The sequence below is a fragment of the Neovison vison genome, chromosome 4 (assembly GCF_020171115.1).
Source record: "Neovison vison isolate M4711 chromosome 4, ASM_NN_V1, whole genome shotgun sequence".
Lineage (NCBI taxonomy): Eukaryota > Metazoa > Chordata > Mammalia > Carnivora > Mustelidae > Neogale > Neogale vison.
The window spans coordinates 92,326,609-92,346,045 of NC_058094.1; positions in this window are offsets into that span (position 1 = coordinate 92,326,609).

The following is a 19,437-nucleotide window of genomic DNA, read 5'->3' on the forward strand; positions in this document are numbered from 1 at the left end:
TGTGTCCAGGGCGGCCCCTAAGTTAGGACATTGGCTCATTGGCCATACACCTGGCTCCCACTTTATGGGTTGGACACCCATCCCAACAGCCAGGTTTCCTGTCTTTGGGAAGGAGCAGTTCTCTATTGTGCTTCAGGTTACCCCATTGGAAGGATTCCAGCAACGTCTGGGGAAAGAAGCCAGAATAACAAGAGTGGGTAGAGATGACTGACTTGGGCCATGGCCAGTCCCACATGCTAGATATGGGGCCCCATTCTCTGGGTGGCTGAAAGTAGGCCTAGGCTCATATTCTGTCAGAAAAAGCACTAGTGGCCAGTGCAGCCTACAAATTGGGGTTCCCTCGAGAGCAGAGCCAAATGATCCTTTTGTGGGAATTCTGGATAGACTCAGCAGACACTTCTTCTTTCTATGGGGAAGGTAGAATGCTGTGTTGTGGCTCCAGAATTCAATATCAAGAAACCTGGGGGACCAGTATGGTGAGGATGGAATTGTAAACACAAGCTATGGTTAAATTCAGTTCCAAGCAGAAAGCAGTTCAAATATGAAGCATCTTATTCGAGATATCCAGCACCTGAATAAGGGCGGGTGTCAGATGTTTGCTCACCCTAGATTTTGTGTCTTGATGACCGACAAATGGAGGGGTGGCGTCAAGAGGCCATGGGGGATTTCCCACATTGAGCCTTGTGAGATGCTCCAAATAGCAATGTGTCCATCTACTGGAATGGTGGAGTCTGGATTGTTTGCTCCAGGGTCCTCCATGTGGAAAGTTTGGGTAGTAGAGCTCTCCCGTATGGATGCCTGGACAGCACAACTCCATTGAGCATTGCAGCTGAGGAGCAAGGCAGGTTTATTCTGGTGCCTCTGTGGTGAAGGACGAAGGCCTTGAGGTGACATGGAATCTCTTGAAGATGGGCCACAATGCTGGTTTGTTACGAGACAGATCTTAGAATATGCTGGTGGCTAAGGTGCCATGCAGGATTCTCCAACCCTGAGGGTTTGGCACACGTCGAAGAGCACGGTTTCTTTCTCAGGACAGGAGATGTTCTGTTGTGAGGCTTAGGGACCACATGTCATTTGTTGGTATTCCAGAACATGGCCCCGAGGACAGATGCCTGAAAACCTAATCTAAGGTTCCAGTGAGGCCGTACGGGCATAACAGGTTCAATCTTCTGACTCCGGACCTTTGACATGGCTGTCTGCCTGGATGGAGGTGATCAGGGTGCTTCAGAATGGGCTTTTGCATCCAGAGCTGCCTCTCATATTGGGGTGAGCTCAGGGGCCCTTCAGGTTTATCCTAATCTAGACAGTTTGGGCAACTGTGACGGGAACAGTTTCCTTAGGGATGGCAGGCACAGTCCTGTGCTGTGGCACCAAAGACCCCATTCTGGAGGACACATGAGCCATGGTTTTGTGAGAATAGTCTGCAAACCCAAATCGGGTTATGGTTAGTGGCGAGGTGATTGCAGGCCCAGTCCATAAACCTGAAGGGAAGCTCATCAGGAAATGTAATTATGGTGACTGGAAGGCGGTAACACAGACTTTTCTATTGGGATTGTGTGTCTAGCATGGCCACAGAATGCATGTGTGGTCCCATGGGTCCATGGGAGATTTTTTCGTCTCTAAGGATCCTGGTGGCTCCACATAGTTTGGTGGCTTTTTCAGGGAAGGGAAGAGTGCTGTTTTCCATCTTAGGGGTGCCCAAAAACAGGGATACCAGAGACGGGCTCTGGGTCTGTGCACCAAGAAATTACCACCAAGGGTTAGGATTTGGGCCTAGGGGCCTACAAGGCCTTCAGTGAAGGATCCAGGGGGTGCAACTGATAGGGCTTGTTTGAATGCATGCTCAGGCTGAGGGTCAAAATGTCTGTTTGTTTCCAGGACACCCTTCAGGAGTGGGAATGGTCTCCTTGCCCATGCTGCTGCTCCCTCTCTGAAGGTTGGACATCCATTCCAACAGCTAGGTTTCCTTCCATGGGGAAGGAGCAGTTGTCTATTGGCTGCCCTCAGGATTGGGTGTGGTCTCATTGGCCATGCAGCTGGCTCCCACTCTGAGTATTGGACACCAATCTCAACAGACAGGTTCCTGCCATCTGGAAGAGAGTGTTCTATGATGCTTAAGGCTGCCCTGTAAGGGTCTGGTTGGCCAGAGGGAGTCATTTTGTGTTTATGTAGTGAACTTAGATTAACCCTGTGCAGTAAACTTAGATTGACCTGCCCCTCCCAGAAGAACTTACTTGCAAACCTAGATGCAAGGGCGGTTCAGGCCAGGTGAAGACATCCAATCAGTGGGGCACGCATATATCTATTAGGGTAAATTGAAATACAATTGGGCACCCATGAGTTACCTATCATTTATTTTTCCAGTGTGTGGTGATTTAGCATGACTGTGCAGTGTTCTCTGTGTATTGCAAACTCATTGGCCACGTGTGTATAGCCCGGCTAAATACCTCTATAAGAGTTAGTCTGTGTGGCTGGGAGGGGTCGCCTTTTTGCAATAGATGGCCCTGACCAGTCAGTTTGATTCTCAATGCTGGTGCGAAATAAAGCTTTGCTTGACCTTTATTTTGTATCAGTCTTGCTCCTTTGATTACAGACCCTAACATTGGAGGGGGCATCTGGATTCAAATGACGAGAACTGAGCCAGCATCGGAATTTTTGGGAAAATCCTCCAGAAGTAAGATCACTGGATTCTATCTGTCTATCTGGTTAGAGCTCCAGGGTATGGACCACCAGGGAGAATATGGATGCAGCTATGCCCCCCAGGGATGGAGTGGATGTGGGGATGCCCCATGCCTCTGCTGGTAGACAAAGGGGGGTTTCGAGTCCCCCTAAGTGGTTGGGGGTTCGAGTCCCCCTGGGTGGTTGGGGGGTTTGAGTCCCCCTGGTGGTTGAGGCGTTCGAGTCCCCCTAGGTTGTTGGGGGATGAAGCCCCCACCAGTGGCAGGTTATGGGTAAGAATCCTTGGGCCTGCAGTTGTCTTTGCCTGGTCCTTTTGTTGTCTGTTATGTTGTTTGTTATGATTGAAGGAATGGGGCAAGCAGAGAGTAAAGGGACTCGGACTTTCATCTCTCCATTCTTCATAATAGATATTAGGGTTCTTGCTCACTCATTTCGTGCATTAAGGGCTAAGACTGGTGTCAACTGAGGTTAGTGAATGCCGGCTTGAGGTACCCAACGCTGGCTCATTGGAGCCGGGCGTGGAATATAGTGCCTAGTGGGCCACTTTTGATAAGCAGAACTGGCACTGCAGGATGAACCTACCTCGAGACAGAGACTTTAAGGAATATTCCCAAGGAGCTGCAGAAATTCCCTTTGTTTTGGGTAATTCCTTGCCTTTTCTGGCCCAACGTGGACTGCATAGCCCCTCCCCCTTGATGGCCGGAGAGCATGGCATCTGACGTGGAGATGGTTGTCTGTCTCAAGGTTTTAATGGGTAATTTTTAAAGTGGTTTCCGATGTCTTTGGTAACCTGAAAGTCTGAAAGACTGCTTGAATGACTAATGGAATTAAATTTGTTGGACATGTAGATTTTAACCAAATGGGATAAAATGCTAGAGCGTTGGCTGCTGGAACTGGTTGTGTGCTTTTGAAATCTGCTGGTGAACACATTCTGTGCTTAACTGATTGATAAATTTGCATCTAAAGAATTCTGTTGTACTTACTCACAATTGGTTTATATTTAGTCTTCAGTAGAGGTTCAGGTATTTCTAAGAGTACAAAATTCTCTTAAGTGTAATTAAGACTGATGGAAATGAGAAAAGCAACTCTGTACATAAAAGGTAGGAGATATGCAAAAGTTTGAATCTGAGAAGTGCCTGACTGTGTGAATAAGTCTGTATGGCTCCATGTCCGCTACAGAGTCTGAATGGGCTGCACCCTGAGTCTCTTGGGGCGTCATATGGCATAACGGTCATCTACTCCACAGAGTGTCCTGGTCCGGGCTTTATACAGACAGACCTTAGCTAAGATGCTCCTACGTTCCTGCAAGGGACGCAAGCAGGACAGCATCTGAAAGATCCCCCTCCCTTAGTCTGCAACTTCATTCACGATGGGACGGAAACCTAGTAAACTCATTATCTGCATACTTAAAAAAATACGTTGATAGATCACCACTTGATATTGTGAATATGGAAATGTTATATGTCACAGAAGTAACCTGATTTTCTTGCCAGTTACATTGTAAATTCTCATCTCTCCAACTCTTTACCATATCTGTTCTGATATTTTGACATTTGTAAATGTTTTAATTCTCTTATAAGATAAATTCTGTCTCAAAGAAAATTCATATGAGAGACTTTCAGGACAAATACAGGTCTTTGATACATTGAAATTCTGGAACTGAAATTTACCCATTTACAAAAGTAACAGCTGCATTCGGACTAAACCAGAATTATTAACATGGGACTAGGTGAACTGAAAGACTGTAATGTTGTATCTCTTGATGTTTTGTCTTATGATATTTCTAGGGAAACTTATCCTTAAGTTTTCTGTAACTTACAGAGATAAAATGTAGTGATTTGTAACCAAATCAAGGTATTCAACTCTTTCTATCTGAGATCCCTCTGAAATCAAAAGGCCTTAGGAAGTATACTTTCTTCCATGGCAATCAGTCATTTGCATAAGTTCAATAAGAATCCATTCTCCTTGTAAGAGGACACCATTGGAAACATTTGTTATTTTATTTTGCCATGGCTTTGACTGGAATGCCATATTAGAAAAGACTCAGATATGACTAGACAGCTTAAAGGAAATAAGGTTGACTTTATAAAACCTGGAACTGTAAAGCCCTTTGGAACTGTTGGCCTGATATTTTGCTTAGAGAGTTCCCAGCAGCCTAACCAGGTGAATAAAGGATGTAACTTCCTGGCAGGTACAGGAATATCAGGATTCTTTGGGGCCTCAGGAAGAGGAATTCACCCAAATCAACAGGTATTGCAGGCATGTCTGATAGCAAGTATGTAGCTTGGCTTCTGGCGTGGAGAGGCTATCCTACATTCAACCTAGAGATTCCTTATGAGAAGTTCCAGCAGAGCAGATTCTAAAAGATTTATATGATCCCTCACTGTTCTTGCTGAGCTTATGTACATAATTAGGCCAAGCTTGTTAAAACTGGACTTGATTCTCAAATAAATTAGTCCTGATTTGGCTATCTCTGAAAACGAGGGTTATTTTAGAGAGAAAAGTTATATTTTAATAACACGCCTTTAAGGATGTTAAATTCTAGATTTGATTGTCTTTAAATTTTTGTTTACTTAAGCTAGACAGCTTGAGGTAAACTTCAGGGAAGTTGCACGATAGCTCACTTAGACGATCTTGCTTTGTCAGTCAGTCACCCCAAATATAGGAAACTTCAGAAAATTTAAGGATTTGAAGGGAAGAATCTGACTGAATTAGTGGGAATAGCAGAAAAGGCGTTTAACAACAGGGATGCACAGGAGGATGAAAAACAGACAAAAAACCTGGGTAAGGTTTTGCAAATGTATGAGACAGAGAGGAGATGGGTAGGGGATAGTAAATGGAAGGAAAAGCCTAAGCACAGAGAAGGCAGGTGGGAGGACTTAGATTCAGATGAGTGTGCTTACTGTAAGAAAAGAGGACATTGGGCCAGGGAGTGCCCCAAAAGGAAGACAACAATGCTTGCCACCAGAGATTGAAGGGGTTATTGTTCAGAGCCTTTCGCCAAACCTCGGGTAAAAATTGAAGTGGAGGGGAAATCAGTTTATTTTTTGGTGGACATGGGAACCCAATTTTCATCATTACTTAAACCTACTGGAACACTACTTGGAGAGGAAGTCTGGGTACAAGGAGCAAATGGCACAGAGAGACATAAATGGGCAACAGAAAGGACTTGGCCTCAGGAATAGTTAAACACCAATTTTTGGTCCTCCCTAATGCCCCATATAACTTGATGGGAAGAGATCTCCTCCACAAGTTAAGAGCTGGCATTCCGTTCTCAGAAGGAGGCATGACTGTAACCTTGAGACAACCTACTGTACAAGTGCTTATGGTAGCAGTAGATAAATACCTCTTTTATGAGCCAGTCTCAAAACCAGAGGAAACAAAGTGGGGGGGGGGAGCCTTCTCCAAATCCTACAGGAGGAGTTTCCCGAAGTCTGGACAGAAGGGAAGCCCCCTGGCTTGGCCAAGGAACAACCTCCAGTTGTGATAAAAGTAAAGGCGACAGCTATGGCTGTTTGCGTTCGGCAGTACCCACCTTCCCCGCGAAACAAAGGAAGGAATAAGAAAACACAGTAGCCACCTCCAAGGAGAGGGGGCCCTATTTCCTTACAAATCTCCATGGAACACACCTTTACTGCCTGTCAAAAAGGCCGAGGCTGGGGAGTACCAAGTGGTCCAGGACTTGCGGGAAATTAATAAATGTGTTGAAGATATCCACCTGATGGTGCCTATCCCCTATACCTTCATCTCCTTCCTGGGACCCAAATGAACTGTGTATACCATCTTAGAGCTCAAGGATGCATTTTTTCTGCATGTCTTTAGGAAAGGAATTCTCAGCACCTTTTTGCTTTTGAGTGGTCTGACCCACAGGAAGGATTCCAAGGTCAGCTCACCTGGACAAGACTTCCCCAAGGGTTCAAGAATTCGCCCACTATCTTCGACGAGGCCCTACATGAGGATTTGCAGGAGTACAGAACCTCCAAAACAGGACTCACTCTGTTACAGTACGTTGATGACTTCCTAGTAGCCACTGAGGTCTATGAGTCATGTTTGGGAGGGGGCGAGAGCTTTCTTACAGCCTCTGCACGAAAAAGGGTATTGGGTGTCAGTGAAGAAAGCACAGCTCTGTCAGATCCATGCCACTTAAAGGCTTTGACCTCCACGAGGGAGTGCTTTCACTGTCTGAGTCCAGGAAACAGGTGATCACCCGATATGCCTGCCTCGCCACGTGCCGACAAGTGAGGGAGTTTCTTGGGACAGTGGGTTACTGTAGGCTGTGGATACCATGGTTTGCGGAGATTGCATGACCTCTCTACGAACTGGCAAAAGGAGGGCTCAGTATGAGAGAGTGGACAGCTGAGGCAGAAGGAACATTTCAGGAATTACAAACAGCCTTAATGAGTGCCCCAGCATTGGCCATCCCAGATGTTACCAAGCCCTTCCACATTGCCTGGGACACCAAAAGGGGACTGATCTGATTTCAAAAGTAAACCATTTAGCAGATCAAGCCGCAAAGCAAGCAGCCTGAGAACCAGTGCAAGAGCTGGTTCCACTCCCGGCTCTAGCCCTACCAGAAAAACCGGACTATTCAGAGGAAGATTTAAACTATTTACCATAATGGGATAAATTAGACTACTAAGGAGAGTGGGCTAAGACTCAAAGAGGAAATTTAATTCTTCTTCGAAGTCTAGGTAAGAAGATAGTAGTCCAGATACACCAGGGTACTTATTTTTGGATACACAAACCCAAGGAACTTACAGGCAAGCAATTCCAGGTTTCTAAATTAGGGCATATGGTTCAGGATGTAGTTGATAGATGTGCTCAATGCCAGGCAGTTGAGGTGGGAGGAACTAGAATTGCAAGAGAGAAAAGAGAAAGAGGTAAGGAACCAGAAATTCATTGGGAAATTGATTTTATAGAAATGAAACCTCTAAAATATGGGCACAAGTATATGTTAGTTTTTGTAGATACCTTTTCAGGCTGGGTAGAGGCTTTTTCCCCCAAACGTGAGATGGCAGGTTTGGTACGCAAAAAAGGTTACTAGAAGAAATAATTACTAGGTTTGGGATGCCTCTCGCGATTGGGTCAGACAATGGCCCTGCATTTGTGAGCTCAGTGTCACAGACATTGGCCAAGGCACTGGGCACAAATTGGAAACTACATTGTGTCTTTCGGCCCCAGAGTTCTGGGCAAGTAGAGAGAATGAACTGCACTCTTAATGAGAACTCGACAAAGCTAATTCTGGAGACTGGTGGTGGGTGGGTGAATCTCCTTCCTTCCCCCTCCTCAGGGAATAACATACACCCTATTTAAACAAGATGACCCCATTTGAAATAATGTTTGGGAGACCGCGCCCCCACTCTGTCCTCGGCTACAAGAGGTTGCCCTAGCAGAAATTACTTATCAGTCTGTACTCCAGTCACTGAAGGCATTGCAGTCTGTCTTTAAAAAAAGCCCATGTCGGGATCCAGACTGCCCACAATAAGATGGAGACGGAGGTGGAACCACAACCTTACCAACCCAAGGAATTAGATTGGATATGGCATTATCAAGTGGAAAACTTGGAGCCTCACTGAATGGAACCATTTACTGTTATTCTAACCACCACCACAGCAATAAAAGTAGAAGGTGTCAGGGCCTGGATTCACAAGGGTCACATCAAGCAAGCTGAGGATGTATATGCCCCCCAGAGGTGGAAGCCTCAGCCAATGGACCCCACTGACCATTGACTAAAGCTAAGACTCAAAAGACTATGAGTTTATTGTTGCTCTTATTGTTACCTGTTTATGTAAAGGATAGGTAGGAAATTAGATGAAGCGGTAAATGGCTAACTCATCATCTGACTGTGCACTAGTGTCATTTGTACAAAAGAAAACTAGAGCGATCAAAATGTTAGACTTACATGCTCAATATAACCCCTTACAACCAGAGAACATAGAACTTGATGAAAAGTCAAGGATTTGACTAATCTCCAAAGAAAAGAGGGAAAGTAAGGGCCTGGTTGGCCAGAGGGCATCATTTTGTGTTTACTTATTGAACTTAGATTGACCCTATGCACTAAACTTAGATTGACCCTGCCCCTCCCAGAGAAACTTAATTGCAGAGCCTAGATACAAGGGTGAGTCAGGCCACATGAAGACATCCAATCAGTGGGGCACGCATATATCTCCTAGGGTAAATTGAAATACAGTTGGGCACATGTGTGTTACTTAGCATTTTTTTTTTCTGTGTGAGGCAGACATACCATGCATGTGCAGTATTCTCTGTGTACTGCTATATCATTGGCCACCTGTGTATAGCCTGGTAAGCTACCTCTATAAAAGTTAGTCTGTAAGGCTCATAGGGGTTGCCTCTTTGCAAGAGATGGCCCTGACTGGTCAGTTTGATTCTTGATGCTTGGAATGAAATAAAGCTTTGCTTGACCTTCGTTTTTTATCAGTCCTGCTTCTTTGATTATGGACCCTAACACCCCAATTTGCAGGGATTCCAGGAAAGGACTGGGGAGAGATGCCTGAATAACAAGGATGGGTAGAGATGGTGGATGTGAGCCATGACCAGTCTCACATGCTGTGTATGGGCCCCGCTCTCTAGGAGGAGGGCACTAGGTAGGGGCTCAGCCTCTGTCAGACAGAGAACTAGTGGCCAAAGAAACCTATAAATCAGAGTTCCCTCGAGGGCCAAGCAGACTGATCCTCAAGTGGGTTTCAGGACAGAATCACCAGGCACTTCTTCTTTCTATGGGGATGGCAGAATGCTGTGATGTGGCTGGAGAATTCACTTGAATTCACATGGAATTTCTTGCTGATGGGTCTCAATGTTAGTTTGTTACCAGGGAGATCTTAGAATGTGCTGGTGGCTACGGGGCCATGCAGGATTCTCGTACCTTGAGGGTTTGACACAGGTCGAAGGGCAGAGTTTCATTCTAGGGACAGGAGATGTTCTGTTGTGTGGCTCAGTGAACATATGTTGTATCCTAAGTTGGTATTCCACAACAGGCCTCTGAGGAAAGATGCCTGAAAACCTAATCTAGGGTTCCAATGAGGTCCTAGGGGCAGTCCGGTTCAATCTTCTGACTCAGGACCATTGACTTGGGTGTCTGCCTCGATGGAGGTGATCAGGGGATTTCAGATGCACATTTGCATTTAGACTGGCCTCCAACATTGGGATGGGATCAGGGTCCTTGCAGGTTTCTTTTAAACTGGAGGGTTTGGGCATATGTAACACCCACAGTTTCCTTGGCGATGGCCAACACAGCCCTCTGGTGTGGCTGCAGAGACCCCATCCTGGAGGGCATGTGAGCCATGGTTTTGGGAGAGAAGTCTGCAAATACGGACTCAGGTTAGGGTTAATGGCGAGGTGATTGCAGGCCCAATGCATAGACCTGGAGACCTGGAGGGCAGCTCATCAGGAGCTGTAATTAGGGTGCCTCAAAAGCAGTAGCACAGGCTTTTATATCTGGATTGTGTGTCCAGGATGGCCTCAGGATGAGATTTGGTCTCAAGAGTTCATGGGAGACATTTCCCCTCTATGTAACCTGCTGGTTTCCTGTAATTTGGTGGTTTTTTCGTGGAAGGGAAGAGTGATGGTTTCCAACTTATGTGTGCCCCAGAATAGGGATTCCAGAGATGGGCTCTGGGTCTGGGCACCTGAAATATCCCACCAAGGGTTAGTATTTGTGTCTAGGGGCATGCTAGGCCTTCAAAGCCCGATCATGGTGGTGCAACTGAGAGGGCTGGATTGAAAGCATCCTCAAGCTGAGGGTCACAATGACTGTTGGTCCCCAGAGCGGCCCTCAGGAGTGGGCATGGTCTCATTGGCCATGAACCTGGTTCCCACTCTTAGGGTTGAAAACCCATCCCAAAAGCCTCGTTTCCTGTCTTGGGGAAATAGGAGTTTTCTATTGTGCTTCAAGTTCCCCCATTGGTAGGGATTCCAGCAAAGGTCTGGGGACAGATGACTGAATACTAAGGATGGGTAGAGATGACGGACGTGGGCCCTATCTGGTCTCACATGCTGAATATGGGCCCGGCTTTCTGGGTGGCTGACAAGAGGTCAGGGCTCAGGCTCTCTCAGACACAGCAGTAGTGGCCAGTGTACCTATAAATTGGGGTTTCCTTGAGGGCCGAGCAGACAGATCCTCATGTGGGACTTTCTGGCAGTCTCACCAGACACATCTTCTTTCTATGGGGAAGACAAGATGCTGCATTGTGGCTCCAGAATTCCTCATCAAGAGGGCATGAGGACGAGTACGGTGAGGATGGAATTGTAAACCCAAGCCACGATTATATTCAGTGCCAGGTGGAAGACAGTTCCAATGTGCAGAGTCTTATTTGAGATATCCGGGGCATGAGTAAGGGTGGATATCAGATGATTGCACACACTGGAGTTTGTGTCTATGATGACCAACAAATGGAGGGGTGGCGTCAAGAGGCCCTGTAAAATTTCCCACAATGAGGCTTGTGAGATGCTCCAAACAGAAAGGTTTCCTTCTGCTAGACAGATGAACTCTGGTTTGTTTGCTCCAGGGTCCCCCATGTGGAAAGTTTGGATAGCGGATCTTTTCCACATGCATGCCTGGAAAGCACTCCTCCATTGAGCACTGAAGCTGAGGAACATAACAGTTTAATTCTGGTGGATCTGGGGAGAAGTACCAAGGACTTGAGTTGACACTGAATGTTTTGCAGAAAGGCCACAATGATGGTTTGTTACCAGGGAGATATTCTAATGTGGGTGGTGGTGCCATACAGGATTCTCCTACCATGAGGGATTGACAGATCACCCCTCTATGCCCTGGGCTATTGGGATGGCCTCGGGGACTATGGAGGTTTCTCCTAATCTGTCAGACTGCGTCTAATGGAATGGGCAGAATTCCCCTGGATAGGCCAGGCACAGTCCTGAGGTGTGGCTCCAGGGACCCCAGCCTGGAGGATGTGTGGGCTAGTACTGTGGGTACAGAAGTCTGAAAACCCAAACAGAACTTAGGTTTGTGGACGTATGTATGACAGGCCTGATCTATAGACCATGAGGAGAATTTTTTGGGCTATGAACAAAGGGCAAGTGTGAGGTGCTTGCCCAGGATTTTGTCTCTGGATTTTGTGTCAATAGTGGCCATGGATTGTCGGGCTGGCCTCATGGGCCATTTACGTGTCTTTCTCTGTGGATTTCGCCAGATCCCAAGTGTTTGGGATCATTCGGTGGATGGGAGGAGTCCATTCGGTATTTTCTTACCTCAGGTGTCCCACCATAGAAGGATTCCAGAGCAGAGCCCTGAGTAGGGGTGACTAGACATCTCAACCTCTGGTTAAGATTGGGGAACTAGGGGCATGGCAAGCCCCATATGCATGCTCTTGGTCTTGCCCCTGAGATGTTTTCCTTGAGGACAGGGCTCACGCTGAGGATCACAATGTGTGTTTGTGCCTATTGTGGCCCTCAAGCATGGGCGGGGCCTCATGGGCCACACTGGATTCTCCTACACTGAATTTTGGACAAGATGCCAACCACAAGGTTTCTTGCTTTGGGAAGGAGGAGTTCTGATTTCTGCATCACGTTTACCCCTGGGTAGTGAGTGGAGATAAGTTCTACGTTCTGAAGCCTGAAAACTGAGTTAAGGCCATGGCGGGTCCAATGTGCTCAGTGTACGGCCAGCTTTCTGGGTGTCGGTCGGGAGTTCTGGGTTCAGGATGTGTCAGACAGGGCTTTAGTGCCCAGGCTAGACTGTATAATTGGGGTACAGTCAAGTGGCATGCAGGTTGATCCTCATTTGGCGTTTCTCCGTAGCCTCATAGGGCAATGTTTTTCTTCTGGAGGGAAGGCAGAGTGCTGCATTGAGCACGTTGGGATTGTGTGATACTCCAAACTGCAAGGATTCCTTCTGCGGGACAGTCGAGACCTGTCGGATGGATCCAGGACGCCGCATAAGGAACTTCTCCAGAGCAGGGTTCTAACGATGGATGCCTGGGCAGCCCAACTCGCATTCCAATTGTCTCCTAGCGACAAGGCAGGTTCGATCTGCTGGCTCTGAGGGAACAACCGAGGGGGCTGAGTTGAAATGGACTCTCTTGAGGATCGGTCATAATGTGGGTTTGTGTCCATGGAGACCTTTGAATGGGGTAGTGGCGCCAGCGCCCTGAAAGAATCTCTTAACAGGAGTTTTTGAGACAATTCCAAAGGCAAGTTTCCCATGTGGAGTTGAGATTTGTTCTGATTCGTTCCTCAGGAACCACAATAAGATGGCATTGGAAACCAGGCATCTGAGGAGAGATGCCTGGAAACCAAAGCAATGGATCTGATTAGGTCCTAGGGGCCTGTCTGCTTCATTCTTCTTCTCTGGGAACATCTGCCTATGGTTCTGAGTGGAGGACGTTGCTCAGCTGGTGTCAGATCACCCCGTTTGTCCCAGGCGGCCGACACTATTGGGATGGTCTCAGGGTCTTTGGAGGTTTCTCCTAATCTGTAGGGTTGTGTCCAATGGAATGTACAGAATTTTAGTGGAGAAGGAAGGCACAGTCTTGAGGTGTGGCCTCAGCTGTCTTGGTTTCAATTGGGACATCAGGCTCAGGCTGTGTTAGACAGGGCATTAGTGCCCAGGCTAGAGTGTATAATTGGGATACAGTCAAGTGGCATGCAGTTTGATCCTTATTTGGGGTTTCTGGGTAGCCCCTTAGGGCAATGTTTTTCTTCTGGAGGGCAGGCAGAGTGCTGCATTGTGGCTCCGAAATTCCCAAACTGGAGGGTTTGTGGGCCAGGATTGTGAGAATGGAATTCTGAGAACACAAGTAAGGCTTAGGTTTCAGAGCTAAGGCACAGCAGGCACACTCTGCAGAGCTGAATCGAGATCTGGTGCATCTGAACTCAGGGCATGGATTAGTCTTCGGCTCAGGTTGGAGTTTCTGTACATGATGGCCTCTTCTTGAAGGGGGAGGTTCTCAAGAGCCCATGTAGGTATTCCCATGATGGGAGTTGTGAGATGCTACAAACAGCAAGGATTCTTTCTGTAGGTCCCTTGAGAACTTTTGGATGATTTCCGGAGGTCCCATTCAGAATGAATCCAGAGCAGGATTCTAAGGATGAATGCATGGTATGCCAGCCTCACATTCCAATTATTTCCTATCGAGAAAGCAGGTTCGATCTGCTGGCTCAGGGGGAGCAACTGAAGGGGGTGAGTTGAAATGGAGACCCCTGAGGATGGGTCATATTGTGCATTTGTGTCCATGGAGACCTTGGAATGGGGTGGTTGATTCGGGGCCCTGAAGGATTTTCCCAACCAGAGGTTTTGACAGAGCTCCAAAATTACGTTTCCAAAGTGGAGATGATACTTGTTCTGATGGGTGCCTCTGAAACCCCCATATGCTGGTACTGGAAACCAGGCCTCTGAGAAGAGATGCCTAGAAACAACCACAGTGGATCTGATTAGGGCCTATGGGCCGGGCCAGTTCAATCTTCTTCTCTGTGGACATCTGTCTTTGGGTCTGTGTGGAGCTAGCTGCTCAGCTGGTGTCAAATCCCCCCTGTTTGTCCCGGGCGGCCTACACTATTGGGATGGCCCCAGGGACTTTGGAGGTTTCTCCTAATTTGTTCGGTTGTGGCCAATGAAATGGGCAGAATTCCCTTGGAGAGGGCAGGAACAATCTTGAGGTATGGCTCGGGGGGGCCCCAGCCTGGAGGATGTTTGGGCCAGGGCTGTGGGGAAAGAAGTCTGAAAACAGCAACTTGGCTTAGGTTTAGGGACATAGGTATGGCAGGACCGATGTACAGATCTTGAGAACTCTTCGGGGTATGAGCAAAGTGCGAGTGTGAGGTGCTTGCTCAGGATTTTGTCTGATTTTGTGTCAACGATGGCTGTGGAATGTTGGGGTGGCACCACTCAGAATAAATTAGGAGAAACCTCCAATATCCCCAAGGCTATCCTAAGAGTTTAGGCTGCCCGGGACAAACAGGGGCTATCTGCTACCAGCTGAACAACTACCTCCACTCAGACCTGGAGACAGATGTCCCCAGAGAGAAGATTGAACCGGAAATTCCCCTAGGACCTCATCAGACCCATTGCTTTGGTTTCCAGCCATCTCTCCTTAGAGGCCTGGTTTCCAATAGCAGCATATGGGGCTTTACTGAGGCACCCATCAGAACAAATCTCGTCTCCATTAGGGAAACTTGCACGTGGGAGCTGTGTCAAAAACTCTGCTTAGTAGAAACCTTCGGGACCCTGGTGCCACCACCACATACCAAGGTCCCCAAGGACACAAACACACATTATGACCCATGCAAAGGAGAGTCCATTTCAGCTCAGCAACCTCGGTTGCACCCCCAGAGGCAGCAGATCGAACCTGCATTATCGCAAGGAGACAACTGGAATGCTAGGCAGGCAGCCCAGGCATCCATCCTTAGAACCCTGCTCTGGAGTCATCCCTCTGAGTTGTCCTGGAGCCACCCAACAGAACTCAATGGTCCCGCAGTAGGAATCCTTGCAGTTTGGAGAATCTCACAACTCCCATCGTGGGAAAACCTCCATGGTCTCCTGATCCCCGCCCCTTCATGAAGGGGCCATCCGGGACAAAAATTCCAACCTGAGCGATTGTCTGATCATCTCCCTGACTTCAGATGCACGAGATCTCGATTCAGCTCTGCAGAGTGTGCCTGTCATGCCCTTGCCCCAAAACCTATACCTACCTTGTGTTCTAACACTTCTGTCCTCACACTCTTGGTCCACAAGCCCTCAGGATGGCAATTCCAGAGCCACAATGCTGCAATCTGCCTGCACTCCAGAAGTTAAACGTTGCCCTATAAGGCTAACCAGAAACACCAAATGAGGATCAACCTGAATGCAACTTTACTGTACCCAATTATACAGTCTACCCTGAGCACTAATGACCTGTCTGACACAGCCTGAGTCCAGACCTCCCGACTGACACACATAGAGCGGGCCACACACTCAGCACATAGGACCCGCCATAGCCTTAGTTCATCATCTCTTCCCAACCTCGTTTTTCAGGCTTCAGAACCTAAACCTTAACTCCAGTCAAGGCCCAGGGGTGAACGTGATGCAGAAATCAGAACTCCTCCTTCCCTGTGGCAAGAATCCTAGTGGTTGGCATGTTTTCCAACATTCAGTGTAGGAGAAGCCAGCATGGCCCATGAGGCCAGACCAATGCGTGAGAGCTGCATTGCACACAAACACGCATTGTGACCCTCAGCGTGAGTCGTGTCCTCAAGTAAGGCATGTCAGATGCTGGACCAAGAGGCCGCATATGGGCCTTGCCATGATCGAACCTGTTTTTTCACTAGAAGACAATTGGAATGCGAGGTGGGCTGCCCAGGTATCCATCCTTAGAACTCTGCTGTGGCATTGTTCTGTATGGGACATCCTGGAGCCATCCAACAGGTATCAAATGTCCTGCAGAAGGAATCCTTGCGTTTTGGAGCATCTCACAACACCCATCGTGGGAAAACCTCGATGGCTTTGTGATGCCCCCCGCATTTATGAAAAGGAAATCATGGACAGGATCTCCAACCTGAGCCAACGTCTGATCCTCGCCCTGACTTTAGATGCACGAGATCTCGATTCAGCTCTGCAGACGGTGCCTGCCTTTCCCTCGCCCTGAAACCTAAGTCTAGCTTGTGTTCTCAGACTTCCATCCTCACACTCCTGGCCCCCAAGCCCTCACGTTTGGCAATTCTGGACACACAATGCAGCACTCTGCCTGCCCTCCCGAAGAAAAATGTTGCCCTATGCAGCTTCCCACAACCCCAAATGAGGATAGACCTACACGGCACTCTACTGTATCTAAATTACATAGTCTAACCTCGGTACTAATACACTGTCTGAACAGCCTAAGCCAGGACCTCCTGACCAACACCCAAACAGCTGACCGCACACTGAGCACATTGGACCCACCATTGCCTTAGGACGTCATCTCTTCCCACCATAGCTTTTCAGTCTTCAGAACTTAGAACTTAACTCCAAACCCTGCCAAAGGGGTGAACGTGATGCAGAAATCAGAACTCCTCCTTCACCATGGCAAGAAACCTTGTGGTTGGCATGTTGTCCAACATTCAGTGTAGGAAAAACCAGTGTTCACCATGAGGCCCCGCCCATGCTTGAGTGCTGCGAGGACATAAACACGCATTGTGAACCTCAGCATGAGACCTGTCCTCTAGTAAGTCCTCTCAGTGGCTGGACCATTAAACATCATATAGGCTTGCCATGTCCCTAGGCCCCAATTTTTAACCAGATTTCTGGTTGTCCAGTCGCCCTTCCCCAGGGCTCTGCTCTGGAATCCCTCTTTTGGTGGGACACCTGAGGTAAAAAAAAAAAAAAAAAAAAAACAAAACGAACTCCTCCCATTCCACAGAATGACCCCAAACTCTTGGGGTCGGGCCAATTCCACAGAGAGAAAGACTCGTCCATTGCCCATGAATTCACCTAGACATTCCATGGCCAGCGGTGACACAGTATCCAGAGACAAAAGCCTGAGCAAGCGCCTCACACTCACCCGTTGTTCATATCCCGAAGAGTTCTTCTCACGGTCTGTAGATCAGTCCTGCCATACCTATGACCCAAAACCTGCTGAGTTTGTGATTTCAGACAATTGTTCCCACTGCCCTGGCCCACACACCCTACAGGCTCAGGCCCCTTGAACCAAACATGAGGACTGTACCTGCCCTCTCCACGGGAATTCTGCCCATTCCATTGGTCACAACCCTACAAATGGGATAAACCTCCAAAGTCCCCGAGGCCATCACAATAGTGTAGGTCTCCCAGGACAAACAGGGGCAATCTGAGCCCATCTGAGCGCATACCTTCACTCGGACCTGTAGACAGAAGTCCCCAGAGGTAAATTGGTACGGACAGGCCCATAAGCCCTAATCAAATCTATTGCTTTGGTTTCCAGGCATCTCTCCTCAGAGATCTGGATTCCAATACCAGCATATGGCTATTTCTTGAGGCACCCATCAGAACAAATCTCGTCTCCACATGGGAAACTTGTGCGTTGGAGCTGTATCAAAGCCTCTGGTTAGGAGAACCCTTCAGGTCCCAGGTGACACCACCTCATTCCAAGGTCTCCATGAACACAAACCTACATTAGGACCCATGCACAGGAAAGTCCATTTCAACTCATCCCCCTCAGTTGCTCCCCCAGATGCAGCAGATCTAACCTGTCTTGTCACTAGGAGACAATTGGAATGAGAGGCGGCTGCCCATCCATCCATCCATCCTTAGAACCCTGCTCAGAATTGTTCTGTATGGGAAGTCCTGGAGCCAACCAACAGGTCTCAATGGTCACAGAAGAATCTTTGTGGTTCGGAGCATCTCACGACTCCCATCGTGGGAAAACCTCCATGACCTCATGACACCCCCTGTCCATGAAGGGGCCATCAGGGAAATAAACTCCAACCTCAGCGACCGTCTGATCATCGCCCTGACTTCAGATGTATGAGATCTCGATTCAGCTCTGCAGAGTGTGCCTGCCATGCCCTCGCCCAGAAACCTAAGACTAGCTTGTGTTCTCAGACTTCCATCCTCACTCTCCTGGCCCACAAGCCCTCCAGTTTGGAAATTCCAGAACTACAAAGCAGCACTCTGACTGCCCTCCAGAATTAAAACATTGCCCTCTGGGGCTACCAAGAAACACCAAATGAGGGTCAACCTGCACGCTTCTTGACTGTACCCCAGTTATACAGGCAGCCCTGGGCACTAATTCCCTTTTTCACAAGACCTGAGCATGGACCTCCAGACCCACACCCAGCCAGATTTCCTCACACTGAGCACATTGGACCTGCCATTGCCTTAGGTCATCATCTAAGATACCTTATCTCCAATCACTGCGCAGGGTTGAACATGATGCAGAAATCAGAACTCCTTCCCCATGGCAAGAAACCTTGTGGTTTGCATGATGTCCAAGTTCAGTGTAGTTGAAACCAGTGTGGCCCTTGAGGCCCTGCCCATGCTTGAAGGCCGCATTGGTCACATACATGCATTGTGACCCTCAGTGTGAGCACAGTCCTCAAATAAGGCATCTCACGGGCTGGACCAAGAGATGGCATATTGGGCTTGCCATGCCTCTAGGCCCCAATTTTTAACCATAGTTCAGGTTGTCCATTCGCCCCTCCCCAGTTCTTTGCTCTGAATCCCTCTTTTGGTGGGACACCTAAGATCACAAAACTGAAAGGACTCCTCGCACCCAGAGATTGACCCAAAACAATCGAGATTGGGGCAATTCCACAGAGAGGAAGACTCGTCCATAGCCCATGATGCCTCCCCGACATTCCACGGCCATTGTTGACACAAAATCCAGGGACAATAGCCTGAGGAAGCGCCTCACATTAGCTCTTTCTTCATATCCTGAAGTGTTCTCCTCACGGTCTGTAGATCGGGCCTGGCATACCTATGTCCCCAAACCTAAGCCGAGTTTGTGTTTTCAGACTTCTGTCCCCACATTCCTGGCCCATAGACCCTCCAAGCTGGGGCCCCTGTAGCCACACATCAGGTCTGTGCCTGCCCACTCCACGGGAATTCTGTCCATTCCATTGTCCACAATAGTACACATTAGGAGAAACCTCTAAAGTCCCTGAGGTCATCCCAATATTGTAGGCCAGACAGCACAAAAAAGGGCGGTCTGACACCTGCTGAGCATCTACCGACACTCATACCATAGATGGATGTCCCCAGAGAAGAAGATTGAACCAGATAGACCCCTGGGCCCTAATCGGATCCACTGCTTTGGTTTCCAGGTATGACTCCTCAGAGGCCTTGTTTCCAAT